This window comes from Chiloscyllium punctatum, chromosome 16, assembly GCF_047496795.1.
Source record: "Chiloscyllium punctatum isolate Juve2018m chromosome 16, sChiPun1.3, whole genome shotgun sequence".
Lineage (NCBI taxonomy): Eukaryota > Metazoa > Chordata > Chondrichthyes > Orectolobiformes > Hemiscylliidae > Chiloscyllium > Chiloscyllium punctatum.
The window spans coordinates 26,430,251-26,438,653 of NC_092754.1; the positions used below are offsets into that span (position 1 = coordinate 26,430,251).

Here is an 8,403-nt window from a genome sequence, read left to right on the forward strand (position 1 = left end):
TTGCTGAATACAGAATCCCTGCTCCCCTTGATACTATCTTATTTTACTCGCTGCCTCCTGCTATACTCCTGGCCTGTCATCTGTCCTATTGTGTTCACATGAAGCAGCTTTGACTGAGACAAGCCGTCTCACCCCCGGCTCTTCCTCGTTAACAGTCACACGCACTAACCGCAGTCGACACACAAGGCGATCCTGAAATCGATCACATTTTACATAAACGATACCACCAAGCCGCTAAAATTAAGGAAAATAAACACTCATGCCCTCGTTGACGCGAACTTCCGCTTTTGCGCGGTCGCCTCTCTGGTCCTGCGCCCCACGGGGGGGTTGCTATGGTTTCGGGGCCTACGTCAAAATCGAACACAATCGAAGCCTCTGACTGTGAGGTTCATGTAACCCTAATCTGAACAAACAGGTGAAGTGTCACTTAAGTGTTATTATCTTAAGATGCAACTTTTTCTAATGTGACCAGTTCTGGTTGAAATGAATTTACAAACGGTGTGACTTTTTAAAATTGCCAATTTTGAACGAGCTTGCAAGATTATTTTGAGTGATGAAAGCCACATTCAAACAACTTTGATTAATCCCACCCAGAGAAAAACATTAGTGTTGAGTTTATTTTCGTCATAAATGATTCTTTCATTCTTGAGGCACAGCTTATTCAGATACTAATTCCGTGTTCTAATGCTTAGTAGGTCAACATTTGCAGACCATTTGACATTTTTATTTCCATGCTGTGATGAATTTCCTGATATATGTCCTCAAACTGACATCTCAAATTTGAACATTGATCATCATCTTGTTCTATAGTTTGATTTCAGGCAATTACATTTATAGAATATTGCACAGCCCAGAAACAGGTCATTTGACTCAATTGTATTGACAGATAACCTTAATTCCTTCCTGTCTGTTGTTATTCTGGGGTTCTTAACATAGAATTTTACAGTTCAGAAGATGGCCATTTGGCCCATTGTTCTGTACCTGCTCCTGAAAGAGCTAGCCAGCTAATCCCATTCTCCAGCCCAATTTCTGAAGCCCTCTAAATTTATCACTTTCATATATATCTGGTTCCCTTTTAAAACCTCCTATGAAATTCACTCCACCACTCTCCCAGAGAATGCCTTCCAAATCCAAGCGACTCTCTGAGTAAAGAAGTTACTACATTCTCTTTCCTAGCCCTCTTCCTGACAATTTTGAAACTGTTATCCCCAGTTACTGTACGAACATACTAACAATTTTAACAGAATATCCTTTTTTAAATTAACCTGTTCAGAGATGTTATTAGTCTCCTCTGAAGTTGGTGGGACTTGAACCTGTGCCCTCTGGTCTGGGATACGGACACTACCATTACCGCTGCACTACAAGACAGGTAAAAACCCAGGATTGAAACAGGGACCATTAGATATTCAGTCTAACCTTTTTACAACTAAACTAATTCAGCTGACAAAGCATTTGCCTGTCAAAATTGTCCTTAATTTTGAACATCTCAATAAGATCATGTCTTAATTTTTCCTGTTCCAAGGAGAATAAATCCAAGTTCTCTAACCTTCCCTTGAATGTAAGCCCCCTCAGTTATGCTATCATTACAATAAATCTCCTTTTCACTCCATCCAGGGCTTTCTGGTTAGAACATCCATCCTGAAATAACATGCTCAGAACGAAACACAATGACCAAACATTTGTAGAGATAGCACCACTTCCTTATGTCTACACTCTGTGCCTGTATTTATAAACCCAAACATCCTCTAAACATTCTTAATAACTGTTTCAGCATTTCCTCATCTGCTCCTTGCGATTGTGAATGAGGACCTTGGGTTTATGTCACACTACAGGTGACCCCACTGCACCATACACACATACAGAGAGATGCACACACACACAGACACTCCTACACACACATACTCCTACACACACACTCCTACAGACCCATACATTCATGCAGACCTTCTCTCAGACACAAGCTCTCTCTCTCATAAGCTCACACATACACTCACATGCACACACACACCCTCTCACAGACATAAACCCCTTTACACTCACACTTACATACATACACACAGTCTCTCACAGACACTCATAACAACCCTCCCTACACACCCACATGCACACTCAAATACACTATAAATTCGTGGGGTGAATTTGTACTTGCAGAATTACATTTTATTTTGCTCAAAAACTGCTTCTCAAAAGCTTCTAACTATTTCATAGCTTCATTAGTGGCTCTGCATCATTTTATAATATGAAGATTAGAACTTTGCGCAATATTTTAAGTACAGTATAGTCAACCAAGATTTGTTTCAGCTTTAAAACAATCAGTGGAAATTAATTACCTCCCCTGTGGTGAATTTGGTGGTGGAGAGCATTTAATCAACTGAGACCATGGAATGTTGGGACCCCAACTCATCTCTGCTTCATTGCTGATTAGGTTTGTGGTGAGAAGGCCTATGGACAGCCTGCCCATCCTGTCACCATCCCACTAATGTGGGCAGGAATGACTATATGTGGGGAACACAACCAGCAACTTGCGCAAGTTTGCTTGCAGCTTCCTGGGGGAGACCCTCATCAGAGATGAGGGACCCAGTATAAGATATGGCTGCCAACCCTCTTAGAATGGATAATAGACTACCAGATTCACCTTCATACTCCAGTAAAAGCAAGCCAAGAAATTTTTGGATGACCAAATTTTTTGAAGTGATTCCCGGTGGCGATAGAATCCATAAGACCATAAGACAAAGGCCCAGAAGTAGGCCATTAAGTCTGCTCCGCCATTCAATGAAAACATGGTTGATCTGACAATCCTCAATCCATTTTCCTGCCTTTCTTCATAATCCTTGATTTCCTTAGTGATTAAAAATGTCTATCTTAGCCTGAGTTTTCTTACCAAACTACTCTGTACAGCCCTTTGTGGTAAATAATTCCTGACATCTACCCTGTCAAGTCCTCTAGGAATTTTGTATGTTTCTCTAAAGTTGCCTCTTTTTTTTTAAACTCAGTAGGTACACGCCCAACCTACTCAATCTCTCCTCATGAGAAAGTTCCTCCTTACCCAGGATCATTCAAGTGAACCTTCTGTGGACTGCCTTCAATGCCAATATATCTTTCCTTGATAAAGAAACCAAAAATGTTCACAGTACTGTGGCTGTGGTCTGACTCGTTGGTTAGGCCACTTTTGGAATATTGCGTGCAATTCTGGCCTCCTTCCTATCAGAAGGATGTTGTGAAACTTGAAAGGGTTCAGAAAAGATTTACAAGGATGTTGCCAGGGTTGGAGGGTTTGAGCTATAGGCAGAGGCTGAATAGGCTTGGGCTGTTTTCCCTGGAGCATCAAAGGCCGAGGGGTGGCCTTGTAGAGGTTTATAAAATCATGAGGGGCATGGATAAGATAAAAAGATTTTTCCCTGGGTTGGGGGAGTCCAGAACTATAGGGCATAGGTGCAGGGTGAGAGGGGAAAGATAAGAGGGACCACTTTTTATCTTTTTATCTGGGGCAACGTTTTCACACAGAAGGTGGTAGCATTTAATAGATATCTGGATGGGTATATGAATAGGAAGAGTTTGGAGGGATAAAATAAGTTTGGCAAATGGGACTAGATTAGGTTAGGATATCTGGTCAGCATGGATGAGTTGGACTGAAAGGTCTATTTCCATGCTGTACATCTCTATGACTCTAGTGCCATATATAGTTTTAGCAAGACCTTCCTATACGAAAACTCCATTCGTTTTGAAATAAAGGTCAATATTCCATTTGCGGTCCCTATTACCTTCTGAACTTGTTTGCTAGCTTTTTGTGATTTATACATGAGGACTCCCAAATTCCTTTGTACTGTACATTTTTGCAGTTAGTAAAAACTGTCTGAGAACTATTCCTGCTCATGCCGATCACCCGACTCCCTCTACTTGTTGATGTATATTTTGATCCACAAATCCGGACAACACAAGTTTCTATACAATGGTAGATGCTTTATTATTGGACAGCTGGCAAGAGATTCTCAATGGCCCCCAAAAGTATTCGTGTGTTTACTTGTGGTGACACTTCTCCATGAATGTCTACCCTACATACAAAGACAGTATTTTTTATAGGGATTAAACAAAAGGTTTATCAGTCACATGTCGATTGTCATTACATTGTTTAAAGTAGGCAATTATGAATTTACAAAGCCCGATGAATGTCGATGTCCTGTGATACCGTGTGAATGGATTACAGGAACTGATAATCATATTAGATTATATTCGATTCCCTACAGTATGGAAACAGGCCCTTCAGCCCAACAAGTCCACACTGACCCTTGAAGGAGAAGTAAAACATGGAACTGATCCCTTGTGGCTTTCTAATTTCCTCATACTCACCTCCCTTCTGACTCCCACCCTGCATACCAATATCACTCACTAGTAGTCTGTGGTTTAGTGGTTATATAAGGCCTTAGGTATGGGTTGAGTCAGCAGCAAATAGCACCTATTTACTGCACTGTAGTAGATTTGCCAGCCCCTGATTAGCAGCTCATCCTGTGCTATATGACTCTGTGAACTAATCTGCTCCTGAGGTCCTCTATCTTGGGGTAAGCCCGCCAACTGTTCAGCTAATGGCACTTAATATTGCAGGCTTTCCCAAAAAGTGGTAGCATGCAGCTCTTGTCAGCTGTTTGGTCAGTGAGCAAGATTTGTGGGCGGCACGGTGGCACAGTGGCTAGCACTGCTGCCTCACAGCGCCAGAGACCCGGGTTCATTTCCCACCTCAGGCGACTGACTGTGTGGAGTTTGCACGTTCTCCCCGTGTCTGCGTGGGTTTCCTCCGGGTGCTCCGGTTTCCTCCCACAGTCCAAAGATGTGCAGGTCAGGTGAATTGACCATCCTAAATTGCCCGTAGTGTAGGTAAGGGGTAGATGTAGGGGTATGGGTGGGTTGCACTTCGGCGGGGCAGTGTGAACTTGTTGGGCCGAAGGGCCTGTTTCCACACTGTAAGTAATCTAGTCTTCTATTGCACTGTGTCTCTCAAAGTCTGTTTCATATTTTCATCCCTCCTCAAATTAACTGCTATGCTTTATTTGCTTTTCTATAAACTTATATAGTTGCATTAATACATTTCGAGATCTGTGTTCGATTGCTGTGCTCCTCCATATTATTTACCAAGAGCTTTGTTTTTATCTTTAATTATTTTATATACTTCTTTACCATCTCTTGCATGCCCAATTTCTAGAATGAGAAACCCAGAAAAATTGAACTTTCAACTCACTTTCTCCCCAATGCTATGTCCAAATTTATATCCTCCAATTCCCCACGTCACATTGAAGCCAGCACTTTTATCCTCCAACTCATCTCAAAGTGTTAAACCCAAATTTATTTTTAACTGGAATAATTTTTTCACCCTCCTCAACCTGCCCCACTACAGGATGTAGGTTTGCTCGCTGAGCTGTAGGTTTGATATCCAGATGTTTCATTACCTGGCTAGGTAACATCATCAGTGGCGACCTCCAAGTGAAGCGAAGCTGTTGTCTCCTGCTTTCTATTTATATGTTTGTCCTGGATGGGGTTCCTGGGGTTTGTGGTGATGTCATTTCCTGTTTACTTTTTGAGGGGTTGATAGAAGGCATCTAGATCTATGTATTTGTTTATGGCGTTGTGGTTGGAATGCCAGGCCTCTAGGAATTCTCTGGCATGTCTTTGCTTAGCCTGTCCCAGGATAGATGTGTTGTTCCCTAGTCTCTAGATTACTAGGAGAAAGTGAGGACTGCAGATGCTGGGGATCCGAGCTTAAAAATGTGTTGCTGGAAAAGCGCAGCAGGTCAGCATCAAAGGAGAAGCCGATTCTCCTTCTCTAGATTACTAGTCCAGTAATATTTTCACTCTTTCTGACCTGTTCCAGAGGCCAGTCTGATTGACAGATCAGGTGACCCCTCTACATGGAGAACACATCAAAGGAGGCTACAGCACAGGAACAGCAAGGGAACATAATGGGGTAAGATCCCTCCATGATTGCAGGCAGCATTTAAATTTAATTAATAACTCTAGAATTAAAAGCTAGTCTCAGTAACATTGATCATGAAACTATCATAAAAACCCATCTGGTTTCCTATCATCTTTGAAGGAAGGAAATCTGACATCTTTAAAATAAAACAAAAAAAATGTGGATGCTGGAAATCTGAAAGTAAAACAGAAATTGCTGGAGAAATTGAGCAAGTCTGGCAACATCTGTGAAGAGAAAGCAGAGTTAACACTTTGGTTAACTTCGGGGTTAGCCCCTGAAGAAGGGTCACTGGACCAGAAATGTTAATTCTGCTTTTTCTCCACAGATGCTGCCAAAACTGCTGAGCTTCTCCAGCAATTTCCACTTTCAAATCTGACAGCTTTACCAGGTCTTATGTGATTCCAGATCCATAGCAATTTGGTTGACTCTTAACTGCAGAAAGCCACTCATTTGTAATCCATTGCAAGAAAGTTAAATAAGAATATAATTGGATGGAACACCTGACATCAACCAGGCCCCAAAAGCAATGTTCACCATGTAGTGCATGCAGTTCAGATGGAGTGTAACTATTAAAAAAAGATGTTTAAAATGTGCACCAGCATCTTTTCGAGAGCAATCAGAGATGAGTAGCAAATACTGGCACTAACAGCGATGCTCACATCCCATGAAAGAATGGAAAAAAAATACCTGCTGAGAAAGAACAATGCATAACAGGGATAAAAATACCTTCTTACTTATTCAACCTTTGCCTCAGTCAAGGTCAAGGTAGACAAGCAGTAGGCTAGAAGAACACAGCAAGCTAGGCAGCATCAGGAGGTAGAGAAGACAACATTTCAGGTGTAACCTTTCTTCGGGACTGGTGGTGGTTAAGGGGACCTGGGGATGGCTGGGGAGGGGGTGAGGGAGGGATAGGTGAACACAGGTAGAGGATATGACCTGGTCAATCAATGGTAGGAATTAATCTGGTTGATAGCTGGAAGGGGAATAGAAGAGAGGGGCTGAGAAGGGAGTCAGGGGATGGAAAGGGAGGTTATTTGAAATTGGAGAACTCAGTGCTCAGTCCTTCAGGCTGTAGGCGGCCCAGGCGGAAGAGGAGGTGTTGTTCCTATAATTTGCGGTCTGATCACTGTGGCAATGGAGGTGGCAAAAAATGGTCATGTTGGAAAGTGAATAGGAAAGGGAATTAAAATGAGTGGTAACTGGGAGGTGGGCCAGTTGAGATGCCTGTGGGCCCAGCTGAGATGCTCGGCAAAACTTGAAGGTCATAACTACTCTCTCCAAAAAATCCCAACCACTCAATCACACAGATTGCTTAATTTCACTTTCAAAATATTTCCTGCTGTATCCCTACGCCCCTGAAGTCTTTATAGTCAACATCATCGACTGACAAGGTGTGACCTGAAGTCACAGATTTCTGGCTTAGAATGGGGATTGATTCTACGAAGACCAAAACTCAAGTTCTCCCTCTAAGCAGAATTTCTCTCAGCATTATTTAATGATAAGCTCATGGGGAGTGTTCCTGAACAAAGAGTGCAGGTTCATAATTTCTTGAAAGTGGAATTGCAGGTAGATAGAATAGTGAAGGCGGCATTTGGTATGCTTGCCTTTATTGGTTAGTGCATTAAGTATGGGGGGGAGGGGGGGGGTGTGGAGATTATGTTGTGGTTGTACAGGAAATTGGTTGGGCCACTTTTGGAATACTGCATTCAGTTCTGATCTTCCCACCATAGGAAGGATGTTGTGAAACTTGCAAGGGTTCAGAAAAGTTTTACAAGAATGTTGCCAAATTTGGATGGTTTGAGCTATAGGGAGAGATTGAAACTATTTTCCCTGGAGCATTGGAGGCTGAGGGGTGACCTTACAGAAGTTTATAAAATCATGAGGGGCATGGATAGGGTCTTTTCCCTGGGGTGGGGGAGTCCAAAACTAGAGGGCATAAGTTTAAGGTGAGAGGGGAAAGATTTGAAAGGGACTAAGGGGGCATCTTTTTCACACAGAGGGTGGTGCATATATGGAATGAGTTGACATAGGAAATGGTGGAGGCTGGTACAACATTTTAAAGGCATCTGGGTGGGTATATGAATAGGAAAGGTTTAGAGGAATATGAGCCAAATGCTGGTAGATTTATTTAGGATATCTGGTCAGCATGGATGAGTTGGACCAAAGTGTCTGTTTTCGTGCTATATAACTCATTAAATTCTGTTGTGTACTCCCACAACAGCTTCTCAATAATTAATAAAATTACAAACTTCACTGTCTCTGTTTCCAAAGAGCTCATGCTGCAATATTCTTGTAGCTAGGATAACCTTTAAGCAAATGAATCAGTGTCATTAAATTGTGTGCTGAATGCAATGATCGAATCTAGTGAGGTACAAGTGAAATTTATAAGTAAAATCTATTTTAAACAATAATATTTCCAGTTATGTGCTGTTGTACAACAG

General features: G+C 42.0%; 1 protein-coding gene and 1 long non-coding RNA gene across 4 annotated transcripts in view; one reads left to right on the top strand and one right to left on the bottom strand.

The window, feature by feature from the left end:
- Positions 1-295, bottom strand: part of dnajc16 (DnaJ (Hsp40) homolog, subfamily C, member 16) — a 33,614-nt gene extending 33,319 nt beyond the window's left edge. For 2 of the 3 annotated variants that reach the window (XM_072586532.1, XM_072586530.1), the window contains exon 1: positions 170-295. The gene's annotated coding sequence lies outside the window, so the exon portion shown is untranslated. Of the gene's footprint in view, positions 1-132 lie in introns of all 3 variants that reach the window. The other variant, XM_072586531.1, reaches the window with a different exon arrangement.
- The window catches only part of LOC140487085 (uncharacterized), a 33,307-nt gene continuing 25,186 nt past the window's right edge, over positions 283-8,403 (top strand). The window contains exons 1-2 of the long non-coding RNA XR_011962705.1: positions 283-415; positions 5,861-5,953. This is a non-coding gene — a long non-coding RNA (uncharacterized lncRNA). The remainder of the gene's footprint in view (positions 416-5,860; positions 5,954-8,403) is intronic.